The sequence below is a fragment of the Scaptodrosophila lebanonensis genome, unplaced genomic scaffold (assembly GCF_003285725.1).
Source record: "Scaptodrosophila lebanonensis strain 11010-0011.00,11010-0021.00 unplaced genomic scaffold, SlebRS2 tig00000163-arrow-arrow-pilon, whole genome shotgun sequence".
Lineage (NCBI taxonomy): Eukaryota > Metazoa > Arthropoda > Insecta > Diptera > Drosophilidae > Scaptodrosophila > Scaptodrosophila lebanonensis.
Genome location: NW_022060598.1, coordinates 388,085 through 409,737, shown reverse-complemented (window position 1 = coordinate 409,737; position 21,653 = coordinate 388,085). Strand labels below are relative to the sequence as shown.

Here is a 21,653-nt window from a genome sequence, read left to right as displayed (position 1 = left end):
TTCATTATATGGGCGCGGCACGTGGGGCAGGGGGTTCGGGCATCTGTAGGGTGTTTGGGATTATTTGGGTTGGTTTTTCAGCTTTATTTTAATGAAATTTGATTGATTTGCATATGCGAACGGATGCGTCGCTAAATTATCAAAATGTTTTTGTTTGCACGCAACACAATACGCCCACAGTCTCAGATATTTTTGTCATGAATGGAACAAGCTTCAAAGTCTCGGCAGATGGAATGGTTGGGCCTCATTCTTTATCGCTGTGCGTCAGCTTTTAAACAAATGCAAAAACAAACAAAAAAAAAACACATCCAATCGGAGATCATAGCACAATTTCCCAATTAAATGTGAATTTCTTCCGAAAAACCAGTTCTTGGTTGCCTCAAATTGAAGAAAATGCTTCCATTAGAGTTATATTTTCGGTAATTAGGAGACACTTTTGTTTGGAATGGAATACATTTTGGGAGTCTTTTGTTGAAAGCTTGTTTCGGAGCTGGCTTTAGAAATAAATTTGGCTTTTATCGCCTTAGTATTTAGAAGTTCGTATGAAAGAGGGGGTCAAGATCGACCTTTATTTGGTGAAACATTGTGTTTCATAGATATTTCTAAAATTCGCTGTAAGCCCTGAAAAGGAGAACATTTTTGTCCTCACTTTTTTTTTTGAAGGTTAATAAAGGGAAGGGAAGGTATAGAAACTCTAGAAACTCGTAAGATAATATTGATATACCGAGAAACATACAGCTATTCCGGAATGAATTTAATGAACTTTTCAAAGTGGACTTTGATTCGTAGTTATATATTTTTAGGAAAAACCACCTTCCTCAACAACGGAACGAAGCCATGTAAAGAAATATCATATCATTTATCAGAAACTGTGAGATCGAAATGAAACTAATGCGACATTTGATCAGCCATGGCGCCCAACGGGGGGCCGGCGACTTTGTCACAGCAACGTGTTGTATAGAACGACTACATATATCAACTCTTCAATTATAGGTAATTTAAAAGTAAAGAAGTATATACATTGCGGGCTCGAAGTTTAATTGAAATTGGGTTTCTACAATTGCTCATATATGGGTGAATCTTCTCCCAAAGAGTTGAACACTCTATAGGAGACAAATACTCGTATCTAGCTGAATTTTGAGAACATTTAGATAATATACCTGGGGTATATGATGTTTTCACTGTACATATACTCAACATTATATTATCGGCATTGTCGATAAGAGATAATAAGTAGTTATCAACATGCTGCTCTACATGTGTAAATCAATTTGCCTTTACTCTTCCATTCTCTGTCTCTTGCGCTCTCTCCCACTCCATTGGTGTCTCTCTGCCAATCCAACCGTTCGCTTCCGCCGTGCGTCCATAGTTGCAACAAACAAAGAGCGGCACTGCAACCACCCAGAAGCAGGATCTGAGCTTCCTCAACGAGTCCACGCCCATCTATGTCACCTCCTTCACCAGCAATCAGATCACCTGCAGCAGCGCCACCATGACAACGGCCACAGCCGGCGGCCCGATCAGTGCGCCGACGCTGGCGCCCACCACAGCCACAGCGACTATGCCGACGCCGGCAGCCAGCGCCGGGGATGGCGCCCCGAAGCAGCCGGCACAGAGTGCCACAGCGTTGGTTAGCGCCGCTGTGGCAGCTGCCACGGCCGCCGATCGCAATGCCAACAATACGACGGCGGCTATTGTGGGTGCCACGGCAGCGGCGGCGGCAGCAGCCGCAGCAGCCACTGGCGTTGTTAAGCAGCCGCCGTCCACAAGCAGCGCTACTGGACACATTTATCAGACCAGCCAGGCGCAGCAGCAGCAATTGCAACAGTTGCAACAACAATTGGCCGCCGCCGCTGCCTCCGGAAAGCCGCTGCAGGCCAAGTCGCTACTGGCCAGCAGTCTGCAGCATCTGGCCGAGGAGGTGGACGACGAGGATATCGACGACGATGACGATGTCGATGGCGCCAACTATTGTGGCATCACCTACATTAGCTACAACAACAAACACGCCCAGCTGCCAACAACAACGCTGCCGGCCACTACCACTCTGCCCGCCGCTGCCGCCACTCTAGCCACCACAGCGGCCATGCAACAACATCAACAACAACAACAGCGCCAACTGGCAGCCAAGCCGCCGCCGCTCCAACTCAGCAGCGATACCATATTCGTGGACGCCCAGACGTCCACATCGCCGCTGGCAGCAACGAGCATTGTGACTGCAGCGGACATCACGTTGCCGCCGCACTCGTTGACGCTGGGCGGCTCCTCCGATGGCACAACCACGCCCAAGACCGAGTACTCGACGGCCATATCCAGCGGACAGCTACAGCAGGCCTTTGCCGAGCTTCAGTACTACAACAACAACAACAATGGCCTGGCCACATTTCAGCAACAGCAGCAGCAGCAACAACAACATTTACTTTTAAGCAACAACAATAATAGCAATAATTCCATCGCATCAGCAACAACAACAACAACTAATAACAGCAGCAACATTATAGCCGGAGGCGCCGCCGCTGTCGCTGCCGAGAGCGCACATTTTATGAAAAATTGTGATTTACTAATATCGAATAATTTGTATCCACCGAGACGAGAGGTGAGCGCGCGCGCCGCAAACAAAATGTGTCCTCTTCTGTTATCCTCTTTGGTTGCCTTATTGGGAGTGCAGCGGTGCTTCCCCTTCTTCTTTTTCTTTTGGGCTCTCAACAGGGATCGCATGCAATTTGTTTCCCCCTTTATTTTTCCCTCCTCAAAATATTTGATTAATGTAGTAGTTTGTTTTTATTTATTTCTCGATAGATATAATAAAATATAATAAATAAAAGACCAAAGTTAAAAAACCAAAGATATAATATGAAATATTAAAAAGAACTATTAACGATGAAATATAAAAGATAATAGATAAACGATCAAAGATAAACAATAAAAGGCTAAAGATTAAAAGACTAAAATATTTGAAATGTAACTGAAGTAAATAAAATGCCACATAACTTGAGAGAAAATGTAAACATTTGTATAAAATGTATTTAAATAAATGTAAAAATGAGATTTATTTCGTGACTAACACATAAGCCCCATAACATAAATTGAGTTTCTTGATAAATGCATAAAAGTAAAAATAATAGAGATATACATACATACATATACTCGTATATATACATATGTCGGAGAGAGAGGTTGGACAGCACGGGTTATGTGTGGCGCCACAGACAGACTCGTGGCTTGTGGCCTCACTCCTTTCCTAATTTTCGCTCCCTTTTATTTCGTTTTCATTTAATGCCGGAGCAACTAATATGCCTTGCTCTCTCAACAATATAGTATGTGTTAACTGTTAGATCACATGACCCTCTTTCCTTGTATTGGTTTCTCACACAACATCCTTTATTGAATTACAATTATTCTTGTGTTCACATTTTCTTATTCCCCCGCTCGTAAGAACAAATACTATTATTTATGTTAAAAATAGAAACAATTATTTTAAGCAGAAGTCAAAGGTTATTTAATTGCTTAGCAGATTATTTTTGAGCCATTTTTTGAATTGCTATTCATTTGCATTTTTTGTTGTTGTTGTAATATTTGAACGATATGCTAATTTTCCGCTTCGTCTCTCTTCCGCACAGTTACTAACTACGCATAACGACGACGTCATAATACATCAGTCCAGTGATGGCCACCCATATAACATAACAGCAGCAACAACAACAACAGCCGCAGCCGCAGCAGCAGCAGCAGCAGCATCAGCTTCAGTAGGAGAGTCAACAACAACAACAAACGCTAATAACAGTAATCTGTTCAAAGCTGCTACTGCCGCCGCCGCAACGGCTGCCTATGAACAGCAACAATTACAATTGCAGTTACAACAACAAAACAGTCCCACAAGTAGCATATCAAAAGGAAGAACTGAACTATTGTTGGGCGATCAATCGCTGCGACAGGATCCGCGGTAAGTTCCCCTGCCTCCCTCCCTCCACACATCTCCCCCACATCTGCTTACTGGCATTTCCACATGAGTTGCGTTAAGAAATGAAACGAGCGCGAAAAAGTGTAGCCTAACCCGCAGGGGCTCTGTTAAATGCCGCCATGCTGCCAACGGCTAGTGGCTTGCCAACTGTAGCGCCTCATAAACTGTAGTTACTAGCGATTTGTTTGCACAGCCCACTACTGCCGTGTTTGTTTTGCTTGCCGGTCTCGTATTATTCCAAGCATTCATTACACACACACACACACACGCATATACATATGTACATATGCCTTAGCCACTGCCCCTACCCCTGGCCATGCACTTTGCCAACGGCACGTTTAATAAACCAAAACGTTGCCGCTGTGCCGTGCACTGAATGGAATTTTGCTCGCTGGTGGAAATACCCCCATGTGTGCCACACAACACACACAGGTATGGTGTATGGGTGTGTGGGTGTGTGTACACAGCGTGTTTATGACTGCTTATTTATTTACTACGTTTCCTGTTAGCTCGCTAACTTGCTGGATTTTCCAGCTGGTTGCCTGTTCCTTGCTGCATTCGCATTTTGCCTTTCGGCCAACGCTGACATTTTTCACACATACTTTACAGCGCCAGAGGTGTGTGCATGCGCATAAGTCTGTGTGTGTGTGTGTGTGTGTGTGTATCTGTGTCTGTGTGTCCTTGCTCGACTGCCTCGCTGCATGCCAAATGAACCTGTTGTGATTTTGCCCGCGGCCAGTGCGCATAGATACTACACGGATAGATATATGGAAAAGACAATCTGCTAAAGGAGACGACGAACTACAAGTATGCAGCCCACACAGCCCCACCCACTTACACCCCCACATACCCCATCCCAAGCATAATCCTACGCACATTTTTACGCTCTCATCTTATGCTCATTATTAATTAAGGAGCTATTTTCCACAAACACCCTGCGCCACATATTTATACATTTTTAATCGATTTTCTGCTGCCACAGTTTGACAAGCTGCGAGCGTACGCGTACTCAACATTTTTATACCCCAACACAGTCGCTTCCTCTCTCCCGCACCACCCCCCCCTTCCCCCCCCCCTCTCACTAGCTCTCTGTTTCTCTTCTTCCTTCGATCAGTCAGCGGCAGCAGCTGTTTAAATAATTCACGCGTTCCTCGGGCGTTTCAGGCGCGTTTTTCGAGCGTTTTACGCTGGAAGAGTGAAAAGGTGTTTCAGATATACTTGTAGTTATTTATTTCTTTAGTACATCAGCAATAGTTCTGTCGATGATAATTACTAAAATATAACTATAACTAACTAACTATTCTATATTTTTGATTAGCTAAGTAGCTAAGTAGCCTTTATCGGGAAGTACTATATTATTATTAATTCTATATGCTCGTAATTTCCATTTTTTGTATTGCCCCGATTCTAGGCAAGGACAACTGCTCGTCCTGCCCCCCTAAACTGCATAGACTTGGAGATGTTGCTTAAATGTTGAAAAAGTTTGCATTTAACTGTCTGTCAATTAAAGAAAGCTTTAATAAAAAGTTATGCAGCGCTCAAAAGTGCAAAGTTTGTGAAAACAACAATAATAATAGCGTGCGGCAGGCGATAGAGATTTCAAGTTTGGAAGCATGTCGCAGTTCTGTGACAGTGATGTTGTTGTTGTTGTTGTTTCGCTATGAAAATATTTGCAACGTATTTGGCACCTGATCCATGGCCCGACCACCCATCTCTGCTGCCACTGCAACTGCCACCGCCCCCGTCCCCGGCCCCGTCTCTGCCCCCAATCAATGCACATTGTTCCATTTGAGAGGCAAAGCTGCTGACTAATCAGCCACAGGCCACAGACATTGATGACGAGGACGTCACTTCATGCGCATTATCTTTGCAAATGTTGGTTGTTGTTGTTGTTGTTGTTGCCATAGTATTGTGCATTTTGTCCGCAGGCAAGAAAACTGTCAAAGTGCACATCTCGTCTCTCATATTCAACGTCCATGTCCATGTCGTCGATGTCTGCGTTAGTCAAATGCAATGATGAGCGTTGCACAGCGGGCGGGCGGCTTATTGAATGGCTGACTAACTGACTGATTGACTGACTGTCTGGCTGGCTGGCTGGCTGGCTGGCTGGCTGACTGTTTGCCGAGTCTGCGAGTGACGGGCGAGGGAGAGGCGGCTTGACATTGACATCTGATGACAACAATCAATGCTGATGATAGTTGTCTTGAGTCTTTCGCTTGTCGGTTGTCGGTTGTCGCCCGTCGTTTGACGTTTGACGAAAATGCTCGTAAATTAGAGAAGCGAAACAAAACAAATCTCAGACACTCATTGAACGCAAAGCCAAAGTCATTCCGCTGGTGATTAGCATGATTGTCAGCAATCTTTGGCCAGTGCTGCTAAAACTGTGCCGAGCTACGCACGATGGCGCCGCTCACTTGGAATTCAATTCGTTGCCAGACAGAGGACAGCAAGGCAGCTAGATAGGCAGCCATAATTGTCATTCGGGCCGTGTCTCCCCACCACGTTCCAGGCTTGAGATGCCAAACACGCGCAAGCGCAACACTAGCCAGTGTTTCTATACCCTGCAGAAAAAGGGCATATTAGTAGACCATAAAAATTGAAGCTGATAATAACGCATATAATACAGTGATGGAGGGTTTTTTATTTTAATACAAGTTATTGTAATAACAACAGCAAAATTAATATAGAAATAAATAAATTATTCTACGTAACCAGCTGAAAAAAAAATCAAATTAGATTTGCTCGATTGCAACATTCTGATTTTTAAACAGAAGGCTCAAGGGAGAATAAATCTCTGGCTAGCATGAACTTCATTTTTTGTGCAACTTTTTGCAAATCTGTTGAATGTCTTCGGTATATAGAATTGCTGCAGATCGGTTCAGAGCTAGAAGTGACTATAGCAACATTTTCATTTTCAAATGATTAACTGAATTGTTTGTTAGGGCTTAAAAGCATATAGACTCTTTGCTATAAATGTATTTGGCTTACTATTACATTTAAGAACTATTTAAATATTTAAGCATTTAATAGTTGTTAAAAATGTTAAAAATGGCCTTGCAATTCTGCAAATATTCTGCACTTTTTACTAATTTTTTCACTTATCATCTGCCTCTTGCTCTGAAATTAAACTGCAGAAATATTTAAATATTTTAACATTTGTATTTGGTTTTATAACTAAATAGCCTTTATAAATGTCCTTGGAATTCTTCAAATATGCCCTTTTTACTAATTTTTTCACTTATCATCTGCCTCTTGCTCTGAAATTAAGCTGCAGAAATATTTAAATATTTTAACATTTGCATTTGGTTTTATAACTAAATAGCCTTTATTTTTACTAATTTTTTCACCTCTTGTTTTGAAATAAAACTGCAGAAATATTTAAACATTTTAAATTTGTATTTGGTTTTATAACAAAATAGCGTTTAAAAAAGGCCTTGGAATTCGGGCTTTTTACTCTGCTTGCTCTGAAATAAAACTGCAGAAATATTTAAACATTCGAAAGTTGTTCTTGATTTTATAATACTAGCTTTAAAAAAAAAGCCTTGGAATTTTGCAAATATGCCACTTTTTACTAATTTTCTCACTTAATATCTCTATCGTGTCGTTCCCAATTTGGCTTTAAGAGATGTCACAAATCATTTGGCCGAACGTTTGCTTAAATTAATATTCTCGAGATTTCACAAAATTCTATTTTGAAACGAGCAGCGACTTGTAAACAATATATAAAACAATTTCTTACCACATTAAAAGGTTCTGGGTTCTTCTATATAGACATAACATCATCTCTGTAATTAAAGAGCAACAAACAAATAATTTGAAGGAAGCGAGTTGTAGTGTCAGTGAGGCCGAAGAGAAGCTGTTCTTTTAAGCTGTCTTTCTTACGCTGGTTCCTTCATCTTTATGCCTTGGCCGCGTCCGTTGAGGTAGGTTGGTTGCTTTCCCATGGCTGCTGGCAGCGTGAAAAATCAATTAATATGTTTGAGCCCGCACTGGCGAGCGGCACAAATGCATCTAAGCCGCTCAGAGAGGCTTACAGCGGTCAGAAGTCTTTGGGCCAGCCATGGGGGGAAATGTAATTAAATCATTAATTTCCTGTCGTTAGAAGCCTTTTTTACCTAAAGGCCAACAACAACGCCAACAGCTACAACAACTACAAAAACTACAGCAACTACATAGGCAAACGCCCACATCTTGGACAGCAACAGGCGCTGGGAAAACGCTGAGGAAAAGACTTAGAAAATGAATATAGAATGGAAAAAGCAAAGCGCCTGAAAACTTCCAAGAATATTAAATGAAGTTATATATTCATGTGTGTGTGTGTGTGTGTGTGTGTGAGTGCGAGTATGTGTGCTGTTATTGTTGGATTTGTAGCTGCTGCTTCTGTAACTTGAGATAAATCCGTTATAATAACTCAAGAAGTTCGTGCGGTGCGGCGAGCCCCAAAGACCACAACTCGGACCCAAAAGACAAAAAAAGGGGGAGAGCAAAAGCAACGGATGTTGCACAGTGCATCAAGGGAGCATAATCCCCATAGTCCCCAAACTGTTACAAAAAGCTGCAATGCTGGAAAATGTAGGAAGCCATCTTCGCAGAGCATCGGGAACGAGCAGAGGCTTCAATGAGGTCCGATTCAGAAGCACATCTTATAGGCTATATCTTCTGACCATCTATGCACAAAGCAGACAGCAGTCGTGGATCCTAGAGTCCCCAAACTCTTACAGAATGCTGCAATGCTGAACAATTTGAGAAACCATCTCTGAAGTCTTTTTACATAACACTTGAAAAAGCGCAGAGGCTTTAAGATCTGATTCAGAAGCATATTTTTTGCATGGCTATAACTTCTGACTACCACTGATTAGTCAGTGCACAAGCACTAAGCCATCGTTCCTATAGCAACACCAATTGCACCCCTTAGACCCTAATATCTATGTAGTTTCCATCATCACTAAGCAAATAAAAACCCGAATCGGGTTGCTATGACAGCGCTGTATGTATTTCTATATGTAGATCTAAATATTGGATGTTATTTTGAACATTTTTGCGAACTTATTGTGGCACTGTGCTTTGGACCAAAAAATGAAGATGCCCCAAAGGGTGCACAAAAATACACACACACACACACACATACATACGAGTACAGCATCCATATGCTCTTATGTCTTTCTTTACTATATACACCAAAGGGTAAAAAGTGAAAGGGCATATTAGTTTTGTAGCAAAGTATGGGCGTCCTTTTAAGAATATGAGCGATGGAGACATCAAATATTGCTCTTCTTATTAAATATACTGTCGGTTTTAACAAAAAATCAAGCTCCGCACCACCCATATTTAAAAGTTGCTTGAATAGGAAAAAGGCAGCAGAGACCTAACGAAGCAAGAAATAAAAATAAAAAGAACATTCTTAAGTAATCGAATAAAAATAAAATAAAGAAGACACAAAATTGGTTTCAGAAGTTGTTGCAGTCGGCGCTTTTTTTCCATAATTGTGGGAGTACTCTCAGCCAATAGTAGTCAGAGCAGTTGATAGAAACTGAAAATTAAGAAATCGAAGACAAATTTTATTTAATTATTTAGAAACTCTGAGCCGTTACAGTTCGAGTTCTTAAACAATCCAGCAAACTAATATATATGTTATTCTAAAATATAATCTCTTTGAAAAACAATTTTCTGGAAAGCAGGAAATGGACTTGAAGTAACGCGTCCCTTTACTACAAACTTATAAAAATGTATATTTTTCAGGAACTTGAATATTCTGTATAAAAGAAGAGTGTTGTTATCAAATATTGCCAGTTGATTTTAATTATTTATTTTACTTCTTTAATAGGAGGGGATTTTGTAATGCCTTTAAATTATTTACAAAAGTACAAGCTATTTCCTTATTGTCAAATATTTAAAATATATATTTTTACTTTATTGTACAGTTGTATTTTGAAATATAGAAATTAACTAACTAACTACTGTATTACTTTTCGGGGAAAGATATAAAAATAAAAAAAACTAAAAATACCAACTGGATAAAACCTTGATAGTTAAGAGCTTGTTTTTGTACTTTTCTTATACCTACCTTTAAATCCTTTCAATATAAAATAGATTTAAGCCTTTTTCTATATTAAATGGGACTTTACGTTCCATTAAGGGCTAAACTGGGAATATTTTTGGGTGACCTAAGGCAAATAAATTCCAGGACGATACATTATATCGAAAGTATAAAGCATCCATAAATAGTTGGTTAACGCCTGATTTTTTAGAGGTGTTTCCCAGCTTTGGATTCCCAATTATAGTGAGTGGAAACGCAGCAAAAAATCGAGAGCGGGAAAGTGCGAGAGAGTGAAGGATAGATCGGTTCAGAGCAGCTGTGACAGATCGTTATTGGTTTTCTGCATAAATCATGTCAAGAGAGTTTCTTCAAATATATTACCAAACATCGCTCGACTTTAGCCCGGAAAGTGACTTCATATAGAGTATTCCCTAGCGAATTCGCCTGACTTGGGCGTGCTATTTTTTTTTTTTTTTGCTTCTAAAAAGTGTGCAATCGCCCTCGCCACGTCTCCACTACTCTCTCACACTCCCTCTCTTGCTGCTCTTGTCATTGTTGTTGTCGATTGTATCTTTAGGATACTTCTATGCTAGGTACCCAGAACAGCAAGCCGAGCGGGTTGGCTGTTTGTTTTGTTTTGTTTTGTTTTCCTTATGTTGCCTCACATCGCCTCTCCTCGTCACTGCTTGGTCCCCTTTGTCTTGCTTCACCTTGCCGTGCCTTATTTTTCTTACCTGTTGTAGTATTTTTGTTAGCTCTGGCTCTTCATTCTACACACACACACACACACACACACATGTAGATTGAAATTGAAATTGAAGACGGAAAAAAAGGGCAGCAGAAATGCTGAGAAACAGAATGTCGGAACGAACATAAATTGAACTGGTTCACATGTTAGGGACTAACTGAAAATGAAAATGAATGGAGAATATTGACATATAGTATGTATATATGTATGCCATATTATAATGGAAATTTTCCTTTAAGGAATTCAACTAAATAGAATACAACTTTGAACTAGTTCGCCCCTAGCTGAGAGCCATCTTTATCATTAAATTTGAATACAAAAGTCACTTAACAGCTTAGAAGAAATTTTCGTTATTATTCCAAAAAAAATCATTTCATCCACAGCTGAGAGGAAAAAGTCTGTCATCAAAAATCGAAAAGCTTCGTTTAAGAAATTCAACTGAATTTTCCAAACTATTCCAACTGAACTAATTCGGTAATAGCCGACGCGCGGAACCATTCACATGTTCGTTGGCGTTTTGTGAACAGACCATGTGACACTAATCCCTCAATTTTTAGGATGCTGAGCCAGTTTTATGGCACCAATGATGCTGCAAGTGCTTTATAAGAGATATATATATATATGTATGTGTGTGTGTACAGGTAGGATGTGCGTATGTGTGTGTGCGCGTGTGTGGAGCATCTTGTGAGTTGCCTTTTGGAGGAGCATCAGCCGAGCCCAGGCTTGTTGTCAGTTGTAGATGCCTTTGGGCGGCAATGTCCGCGCTGCATAGCTGGCTGTTGAGTCACGCACACACACACACACACACACACACTTTTGTTCTTTTTGTACGCTGCAAGGCATTAACAACAGGCTTAACATAAACATATACATATGTTTGTATGTATGTACATATCTATGTATGTATGTGTATTATACCTGCGCCTCTGACGCCGCCGCCGCAATCGCGCCTGGGCCTGAACCTCTCTTTTTCTCTTCCTCACAACTCATACGCAATTAACTAGAGATGCACTTTAGTCCGACACGGCCATGAAATAGATACGCACGACGAAGCACGAATCGGACGTAGGCAAAAAAAATAGTGCTTTCTAATCGAAACAATGAATGCCTTTCCAATTCAAGCATTCACAGTCAGTGATATTTTATTTACATACTTACATATATTAGAATTGTTATTTTTTAAAACTGTTGATAAAAGGGCTCTAAGACAGGGAAAATGTTCTTTTCGAGATTTCTAATTATCCAGTCTGAAGAACGTTGTGTTCGAGAGTAACGAGCTCAGTTTAAAGATAAACACCTTCAAATAGCTACCTATTATTGCAAATTACACCTAATTCTGTTTTTACACGGTATTTTTTTACACGGTTTTGATAAAACACGGTTTGAAAATTAAAAATTGCACCTATTTTTGCATATGTATGATAAATGTTTTTTTACACGGTTGCTTCTGAAACCAATCTACCGTGTAAAAACAGAATTAGGGTACTAATAAAAGTGCCTTTTTTGAATTTTTTCTATCGACAACCATTCTAATCAGCATGTTTATTTCAAACGACATCAAAATCCTTTTACAGGATATGTGGGAAGAGACTATTTTATAGTGTGATTACAAAAGTTTTTTCCAAAATTAAGTATTTTTTGATCGTGATTTTTTTCGTGCCTTTTGGAGTCACGAAATCTGAATACAAGTAAAAATATAATAAATACGACGCATGCTCAGCTCTAGCATCTGCACCTCACACATACTTGTACATGTGTTTCTTTGTAAGTATTAGTCTCGATTGCTTTTACATTTCGGCTTACTTTTTGCTTTATTGCTGCGGCTGCTTCTGCTTCTTTCTCTCGTGTAGTTGCTGTTGTTGTTGGTGCTTACGCTGGAATTCTTACCTTACCTTCTTCTATAACATAAAAACCGCTTCCACGCGAGGCGAGGCGAGGCGAGGCGATGCGATGCTCACTCGTCCCGCTCCTTAAACGCTTTGAGCTGTTTGCACACTTGAAACAGCACAATTTGCTATTGTTTGTTGGCCTTGTTGTGTGTCCCTGCAGTACTGAAAGGTTCTGTTTGGCGCTTAGAGGCAGCGACTACCTCAAGTCACTAGCGATCGACTCAAATGGGTTAGCAGTGTGCCAAGAAAGGGACGATGGATCGATGTGACGATGTGAAACCATGCACATGTTTTTCTCTCTCCGTGTGTGGAAGGCGGAGAACAGTAAAGCAACTGTTTACCCGCAACTGAGTGTTTAAGAAAAAAAAATAGGAAATATTAAGAAAAAATTAAAAAAATAAATAAATAAATGAAACGAAAATAGTTGAAAACGCCGAAAACCCCGGCCGGCGTTCTCCAAACACATTTGTTAGGGCTTAGAGAGTGTCAAAGGGGTCGCGTCAAAATTGCCGACAAGGTGCTGCTGCCCGTTACTACAGGGGTGTGCTTGCGAGTGTGTGTGTGTGTGTGTGTGTATGTGTCCTTTGATGGTGTTACGGTGGAAAGAAAGCGAACAAGCAGCAGCAATCAACCGCCTGTCATTTGAGTGCGCTGCACTTGCGCTACGAAGGCGAAACACATACACACACACACACACTCTCGCTCTCTCCTCTCTCTCTCTCTTTCTGTCTCTCACTCTCTTCCACGCTCTCGTGCGCTCTCTTTGGGCCTTGTCAGCGTTCGTCAGCGCGCGTCTAAGCCGCGTCGAGCCGTTCAGTCTACGCTTGACTTTGCCAGCAGAGGTAACGCGTTGTCGCTTTGTCGTTTGTTTTGCGTCGTAGTAACAGCATGACAACAACAACAAAAGAAGAACAACAACAAACACGTTCGTTTGCGACTGTTAGCCGGCGACAGTGCTCAAAAGTATAATAACAATGTTTAAATAACAGCAACTGTAACATGTGCAACGATTGCAGCAACATAATGTTTTGATTCGAGATCAACAGTGCAGTAGCAGCAACAGCAGCAACAACAACAACAACAAGAAGAAGAACAGTAAAACAACTGCAAATGTTTCTCTGCATACCTGAGCGTGTGTGTATGTGTGTGTGAGAGTGTAAGAGAGTGTTTGTGTGTGTGTGTGTGTGTGTATGTGTTTCTTAAGAACTTCAAACTCATTAAATAGTAATTAAAGCCGGCCAGCCAACAACAACAGCAGTGAAAGCGGAAGAAGAAAAGCCAGCAACAACAACAACAACAAAAGATCGTTGCTGTAGTCCAACATGGATTTAGACTATCGTCTGCATGCATACTCGCACATCAGTACCTCAGATTTGTAATGCATAAGATGTTGTTGTTGTTGTTAGTGTTGCTGTTGCCAAATTGAAATGTTTGTTCAAGTGAAATGCAATCCATGTGTGTGCCTGCAACGACCATGCAACTGCTATTCGTGTTGTTGTTGTTGCCGTTGGTATGTGGCATGCAATGCGCCACTCGCCACCACATACCAATCGACAATCGCCAATCGCCAAACGCCAAACCGTGCTCCCAACACAATTGGCAAGAGGCGGCTTCAGCAGCAGTAGAGGTGGGGGGATGAAGCAAAAGCCACTGCCAACAATGGACATCGGAAATTGGAAAATGGAAAAAGGCAGCCGACCACTCACTGACCGACCGAACAACGGCTAGTCAGTCTAGTGAAAATTTTTGTTTTGAAAGTGAAAAATTGAAAAATTGGCTATTGCTGCTGCTACTGTTGTTGTTGCCACAATTGTTGTTGCAGTTGCTTTTACCTTTTAATTAATAAACGGCAACATAAAGCCGAAATTACCATTTGCGTGTCGCGCGCGTTTTTGTGGCGTTTTTAAACACGCGCATGCGCAACGTCTTTGTTGCTGTTGTTGTTGCTTGCTGCTGCTGCTGCTACTTCTGTTATTATTTTTTTCCTCGTTTTATTTGTATATGTATTTTTTTCAAGTGAAGGCATTACAAATATAAAAAATGCCACAAAAGTGAAACAAAATAGATACGCACATATATATATATATATAATATATACATATACAGTATATATATATTTTTGGAAAATTAAGAAAAACGATTACGTGCCATGTTTGGGGCGAAAGCCAAAACCTGACTTAAAAGTGAAGTACCAACAGCTATAGACGGGGATTAACACAAGCCGCCAAGTTGAAATCTGCAAAAATGCGTATCCTCAAACAATGGTGAGTTGGCCCAAAATTATACAAATATAGCAAAGGGAAACCATCTGCGGATCGCAATTGTCGATGGGGGAATGGAGAAAGGACTAAATAGTGACAGTGGGATTTAAAGCAACTATTTGGTTGATCCTATACTATACACAATTTTCAGTTCTTGTCGATTGGCTTTGTAGAGCATATCTGTTATATTTATAAATTGATAAAAACACTATATTATTGAGCCAAAGGGGAGTCCAAAAAACCATCAAGAATGAGAGAGGGAGAGCCAAAGAATACCACAATGATATCCAATATTATAAATCATATAAACAATAGCGCGATCAAAAATACACGCAAAAGCGTCACATTTAAAAACCAAAAAGCTATAGCTATTCGAAGAAGTAACAAAATGTGTTTTAATTTCCTTTTAAGACTCTAACCCAATAAGGTATCAATTGAATCTCCTTTAAAATGGATTTAATAGAAAAGTAAGAAGCGCTCAACTGAATAACTATACTAAGAGAACACTCTTATTTAATCCATGAAAGACAACCTATAATTATAAATGCTCGTACAAACTCGTACAACCGAAGAGGTGTTTTGTAGAAAACTAATAAGCAATCTATAGACCTTAAGAACTTAAATAGCTCATGATGTTAAGCATTGTTTGAAAAAGCTTCTCACTTGAAATCAGAGCGGGGAAGCCATAGATGCATGGTTTTGTTAGTTTATAAATTATTATGAGAAACCATAAGTTTTTTAATTTATAAATGAGTTTGAATTATCATTTGACTTGAGACCATAACGAAATATTAGAAAATTCTTTATAGTTTTTGATCCAATCGATTTTAAAATATTTACAAGGTATATTCGATTTAAGAAGTTTCTAAAACAGAACTGCTATATTTAGTCACAAAAGTAAAGCTGCTTCAAAATTAAGAACCTAATTTCTTAATTCTAGAACTCTTCTCATGAAATCTAAGAGGAGAAATCCTTCATCTAACTATTGTTTGCTGTTATAAGGAACCATAAACCCCTAGTTTATTTGTATATTAATTGGAAATATTATCATATCGCTTATGACCACCCAAGTATGTGTATATATAAGTACTATATGCAGCAATTGTTTATAGAAAAGTAACGACATTGGTGGCCAACACTTGCACAGCAAAAAAAAAAAAAAAAAATAAAGCTATACTAAGCATCTGTATTCCTCCTGCTGGCCCTCTCGGCAAGCAACCCTAGCCCTAGTCGTAGTCGTAGCCCTCCTCCTCTGACTCGCACAGTGCACTCCAACCGGAAACACGACAAACATCTTGCATGTGCTGATGACTGTTTCCATTGTTTTCAATGCATCGTGTCGTTAATGCGAGACGCCCAAAGCTGCTGTGCCGGCCTTATCTCTTTTTCCAACTACGACGAACACCTCCCCCCTCATACGCTTCTCTAACAGCGGCTCTCTTTTTATTTGTAGTATGTATTTTATACGCTATGTGGTGCAACAAATTGGGGTTTTTGTTTTTAGCTGAAACTGCATTTCATTTTCTGAGCTCGCTGCTGCAGTCGAAGTGGAAGTCGGCGTTTTGGGCGACTCTCTCCCTACAAATGTATATATAGTACGTATACATATGTACATACAAACATACATATGTACATACATATATATGCGATTGCAAACAGATACTTATCTAAGTTATTGTTGTTGTGTTGTGACTGTCATTGTTGTTGCTATTGTTGTTATTACTACGTGGCTTTGTTGCTAGTAATCGGATGTATACGAGTATACTCGTATGTTCTTGATAATCAGCACTTGCGGTGCCGTTTATTTCATTGTTTTAAACATATTTGAGAGCACATTTCGTGGTAAAGAGATGAAGTGAGCCAGCCAACTGAGGAAGTGATATGTACGAAGGTATGTGCACTTGCCGGTTAAAGTCTCTGTCTGTCTGCCTTTCCATCTTTATACGCCGTACTCGAGCGGTTTTCACGCGTATGCTAAAAAATCTGAATAAACGTAACGCAAAGCGTGGCGAACAATGTGTTTTAGAAATGTACGAGTAGTATGAACAGCATGATGTCTCATCATCGTATCGTTGTTTGTTTCTATGTCCGTCTGTATGAACGTCGATAACTTTTGAACCATAAGAGCTAGGGGAATACCCAACTTGATGTGTAAACTTGTCCTATCCATACGCATCGCAAGCTTGTTAAAAAACATACATATATGTACAGACTTTTTATCATGGACCGCAATTAATGATTATTCTGTTGTTTTTTTTTTTTTAATGAAAAAATCATGCACTTATAGCAACGAAAGCGAGGAATTTACCAATATCCTTACCTTTGGGTTATTGTTTGGGATTAATCAATCTCTCAAAATTATATGATTATTTTTGAGTTTTACCTTACAACTTAACTAATAATCATTATTTCGGAAAAAAAATCTGAGTTTTATTTTTGATCAAGAATTTGTAAATTTGCTGAAAATATTTTTGAAGAATGTTTTTTTTTGGCCCAAAACTGCACTATAGGGGTTCGTTATGGCTTATTGTTTAAAGATATATATAAATTTTGTACTTAATCCCTATGAAAAAAGCAACTTCAGCTGTATTTTTGATCAAAAACAATAATTATTAGTCAAGTTGTAAAGTAAAACGAAAAATTAATCATTATATTGTGAACGAATGCATAAACCTATTGTTATTTTTCTATCTTTTTAGTTAATTGCAAATGTCGGAAAGAAATATTGCATTTCTATTATATATATATTGTTTCCGACGTTATCGTAATTGAGTTTTATTTAATCGCTGGGAATAACAATCTTGCTACCAACAACTTTTTTGTTTATCAATATATCACCACTAAACTAGATTCTTAGCAGTATTATTGATGATGTTCAATCAAAATCCGTGCAGCTGACATATTTTACTTTACAAGTAGTTTACGGACTGTGGGAGCGGTTGTGAGGACCTTAGTGTTCTACTCTTTTTTTATTCTTCTTCCATCTCTTAGATACTATGCGAAGCCGCATTTGCTATTCAAAGCACGCAAGCAAAAGCAAGAAAAACAACAGCAATTGTTTTAGGAATTTAAGTGTATGTGTGTATGTAGGTGTACACACATATATACACATGTAGTACATATATATGTATGTGCATATGTCTATGACCGCCATATACATGTATGGAAAGAGTCGTCGTCGTCGCCACCTACACTCAGCCAAGCCCTGCAGCTTGGTCTATTACCAAGAACTGCACCGAAACGAAGACGACGAAGAAAAGGAGCTGCATGAAGAAGTAGACGAAGACGAAAAAGTAGAAGTAGAAGAAGGATCTGAAGTAGCAGAGAAGGTAATGAAGAATAGAGGCGAGGCAGCAATAAGCAGAAGTCATTCGATTTGCTTGACTTTAAACCAACAACAGGTCGTGCTACCTGCCAGGCGGAAGAGGAGGAGTGCACCGAAAAGGGGTTGGCCAGCCAGAGAGCAGGGGCAGATGGCCAGCGGGACAGCAGAACAGAGGGACGCGGGCAAGGAACCAACTACATGAATCATGCCGCAAGTCACATGCATTTCCGCCAATTGCACACCACCAACAGCCATGACCGAAATGTTTCTCTGAAACAAAATTACAGATTTATGTTTATTTCACTTTTTCAATTTCGCTAAAAAAAAAAAACACGGCGAGGGAATACACTGCATCAGGTTCGGGTTACTCGACTACTCGATGAAGTCGGTAAATCTAGAAATATCCAATAAAATGCCATTTTGGAGAATATCGTAAGAGAATGGTAAAATCATTGCTCAATCATCAATTAATATTAGAATACATAGCTTGGCTCTATTTTCTGAAAAATTTGACATTATAAAATAGCTTAGGGTATGATAAATAATGTAGAGGTAGTTAAAAAAGCAAAATAGCTTGCAAAACAGACTTTAAAACTGACAGCAAATTGTCAAGAAAACATCGATTGAGAGCTTCTTCTTTCTTCTAAACTAATTTTAATTTTTTGTGTTAGAGGCATACCAAACTAAATAGTTAACAAATTGATTCCGATAGCGGACGGACTACTCCCCAATTCAAAATTATATGCACATTACAATCCCATCAATTAGATGAGAATTAAATTAATTAAATATGTTTTACTAGTGATTCGTCCTGATACAACCTTCATATCTATTTTACATCAGCCCGCTTTTTTTCTTGTATTTTTCTGGCTTTCTAAATGCCTTAAACCATTGAATATCAACTGTAGAAGCTAAGTATTATTGGTGGAAATTCCAAGTAAATTCTGGTACATTTGAGACCTTTCTGGAACCTTTCCTTATCTGCCAAATTTTAAAACACGAAACAAAGCAATGCATTCCCATCAACCATTTCCGGTCATTTTCTCCCCTATGTTGGGGTCTAATTAAAGTTTATTTTTCCATTTCTAGTGGAATTATGTCATGTCAAGTTAATGGTATTGTAATCAAAATTAAATCTATTTTAGATAGACTTTTTATGGCCCATTTTAATAAATTGACGAATTGATGTGCAAAATATTTAAATTATAGTCAAGACATTCAAGCAATTCAGAATATATGTTAATGCCTGATGCTTTCCAGGAAGGAAGACTTTTTATGTATATGATTATAAATTTGTGCTCCAAGTTGGAGCTTTATTATATGGCGGCGGAATGGTTTGACAGAAACTAAACATTATGTACAAAGTAAGCTTCAGTTCCTTGTAAAGTTTGTCGAATTTCCTAAAGTCTTAAGAAGTCTGAAGCTTGAAAATCAGTTCGAATTGTTGAGTTAATTATGAGTTTCTACTAAAAGCAACTTCTTTGGAATTGACGTTTTAAAGCGTGTTTGTATGCAAATTATTTGCATGTCAGACCATAGCGAACACTTTTGATATTTTATTTGAGTTTTTCGCTTGCTTTTTGAGGCAATGCCGATGTTAGAGTGGCTTATAAGTGTGGAGGTGTAACCACTTAGATCGACGCATTGCATTCTCTTCACTAGCTTTTTAAGCAAAGGGTATGTACAGTTTTATGCGCAGCTCTGTTTGCATTTGAAAAATGAATGATTTGAAATGAAGAATACGGGAAGCGGTCGGTCAGTCGGTTGCTCACTCTGCCGCCAGTCTGAGACTCGCACACTCACACGCCTACTGCGAAGCAAAGCGAATCCCGTACCCTCTGGGCATGACATGCCGCGCCTCAGGCTGGCATGCTGCGTCCGTCCAACCGTCGAACGTCGTTCGCCGTCAACCATGAGCCGTGAGCTGTGGCATGCCTCACTGAATCTCGACTCGCACTGGCTCCGGCTATGTCTGTGGCTATGGTTGTGGCTGTGGCCGTGGTCTGGTATCGGTATCTCTTGCACTTCGCTTAACAGCCATCCGTCAATGCAGTCGAGTCTGATGGAACTGACGGCCGACTGACGACATTGGCGACAAGGGGACCGCCGAGGCGTGATCAGTGACGCGGTCGGCCACAATACGCGCTTGTGGGCAAGTGTCGCGCTGAATGTGAGACGCGCGGGTTTATGAAAAGGGTTGGCATAGCTCCAGTATAAGGAACGTACACACAAACACGCAAACAAACACACACGCATAAACACAAACGCACACTCGTCAGCCACACAAAGAAAATTTGCTATCTTTGTATCTATTGAGGTGGACCGCAATCAAGCTGGAAACTTAATTGAGGGCCCGGGTCCGGCAGTGTCCACATAAAACGATAAGCAGGTCATTTGACTATCAATTCAACAGGAAATGGAAGCTTTTATGTGTAAATGTGTGTGCGTGTGTGTGTGTAGAGGTCAGCACTTTAAGTGTCAGACATCTATAAAAGACAACTAAGTACACATTAGAGCCTGCAATCAATTAAGATTCATTTCAATTTCGAAATCGTAAAGCGAAACTAAATGCTTTTCAATTGAATGCTTGAATGGATGGACACAGGGAGCGCTCTCTCCTTCTCTCAATCGGACTTGTTTGTTTTACAAAAATCACTATCCTTTACACTTGAAAATCTCTGCTTCGAATGGGGACAAATTTGAATTGAAATGAAAACAGCACTGGTTCTATTACTATTACAACTACTACTAAATTGATTTTCTAATGCTGATCAGAAATTGAAAGCAACTACTAATTAACTGACCAATGCTTACATACAATATGTTTAAGGTCACTTAGACAATGCAATATAGCCCCGAAAATGGTTAAAAGGGAAGGTTTAACATTTAAAAAAAAGAAAACCGTTGTACAATTCTAAAATCATATAAATTTATATATTTTACTAGTAAACAAGTTCTAAGCCAAACATGCATTCGAAATACACTGATGTATTTCATAGGGCTGGTTTTTTAGACGCATTACCCGTTAAGTGGTTAAATTGAGAGAGAACTGAAGAGAATTGAATTATTTGGAACTTTATTGAAAGCTAGAAGCAACTACTCTTCAGAGTACTAGTTTAAATCCATTTAGAAAATGCAATATAGCCCCAAAAATGGTTAAAAGGGAAGATTTACAAGTAAAAATAAAAGTTCTAAGCAAAACATGCATTCGAAATACACTTATGTATAATTAGAGGAGTATTTTTTTATCTGGCTACATTTCGATTTCATAAGAACACATAAGTAAAACACGCTTTAGCCGTTAATTTGTTAAATTGAGAGAGAATTGAATTATTTGAAACTTTATCTGTGCGTTAAAAATAATAATAGAGTTCGTGGCAAACACTCGGCGAACTTTTAGAAGCAGCCAGAGGAAACTTTTCATTCAATTGC

At 39.6% G+C, this 21,653-nt stretch overlaps 1 protein-coding gene across 3 annotated transcripts in view; it reads left to right on the top strand.

Annotated features, from left to right (window-relative positions):
* The first annotated feature begins 2,547 nt into the window (after positions 1-2,547).
* The window catches only part of LOC115629762 (MAGUK p55 subfamily member 5), a 55,154-nt gene continuing 36,048 nt past the window's right edge, over positions 2,548-21,653 (top strand). The window contains exons 1-2 of one of the 3 annotated variants that reach the window (XM_030526313.1): positions 2,548-2,596; positions 3,621-3,943. The gene's annotated coding sequence lies outside the window, so the exon portion shown is untranslated. The remainder of the gene's footprint in view (positions 2,597-3,620; positions 3,944-21,653) is intronic. The other 2 variants (XM_030526309.1, XM_030526310.1) reach the window with 2 other exon arrangements.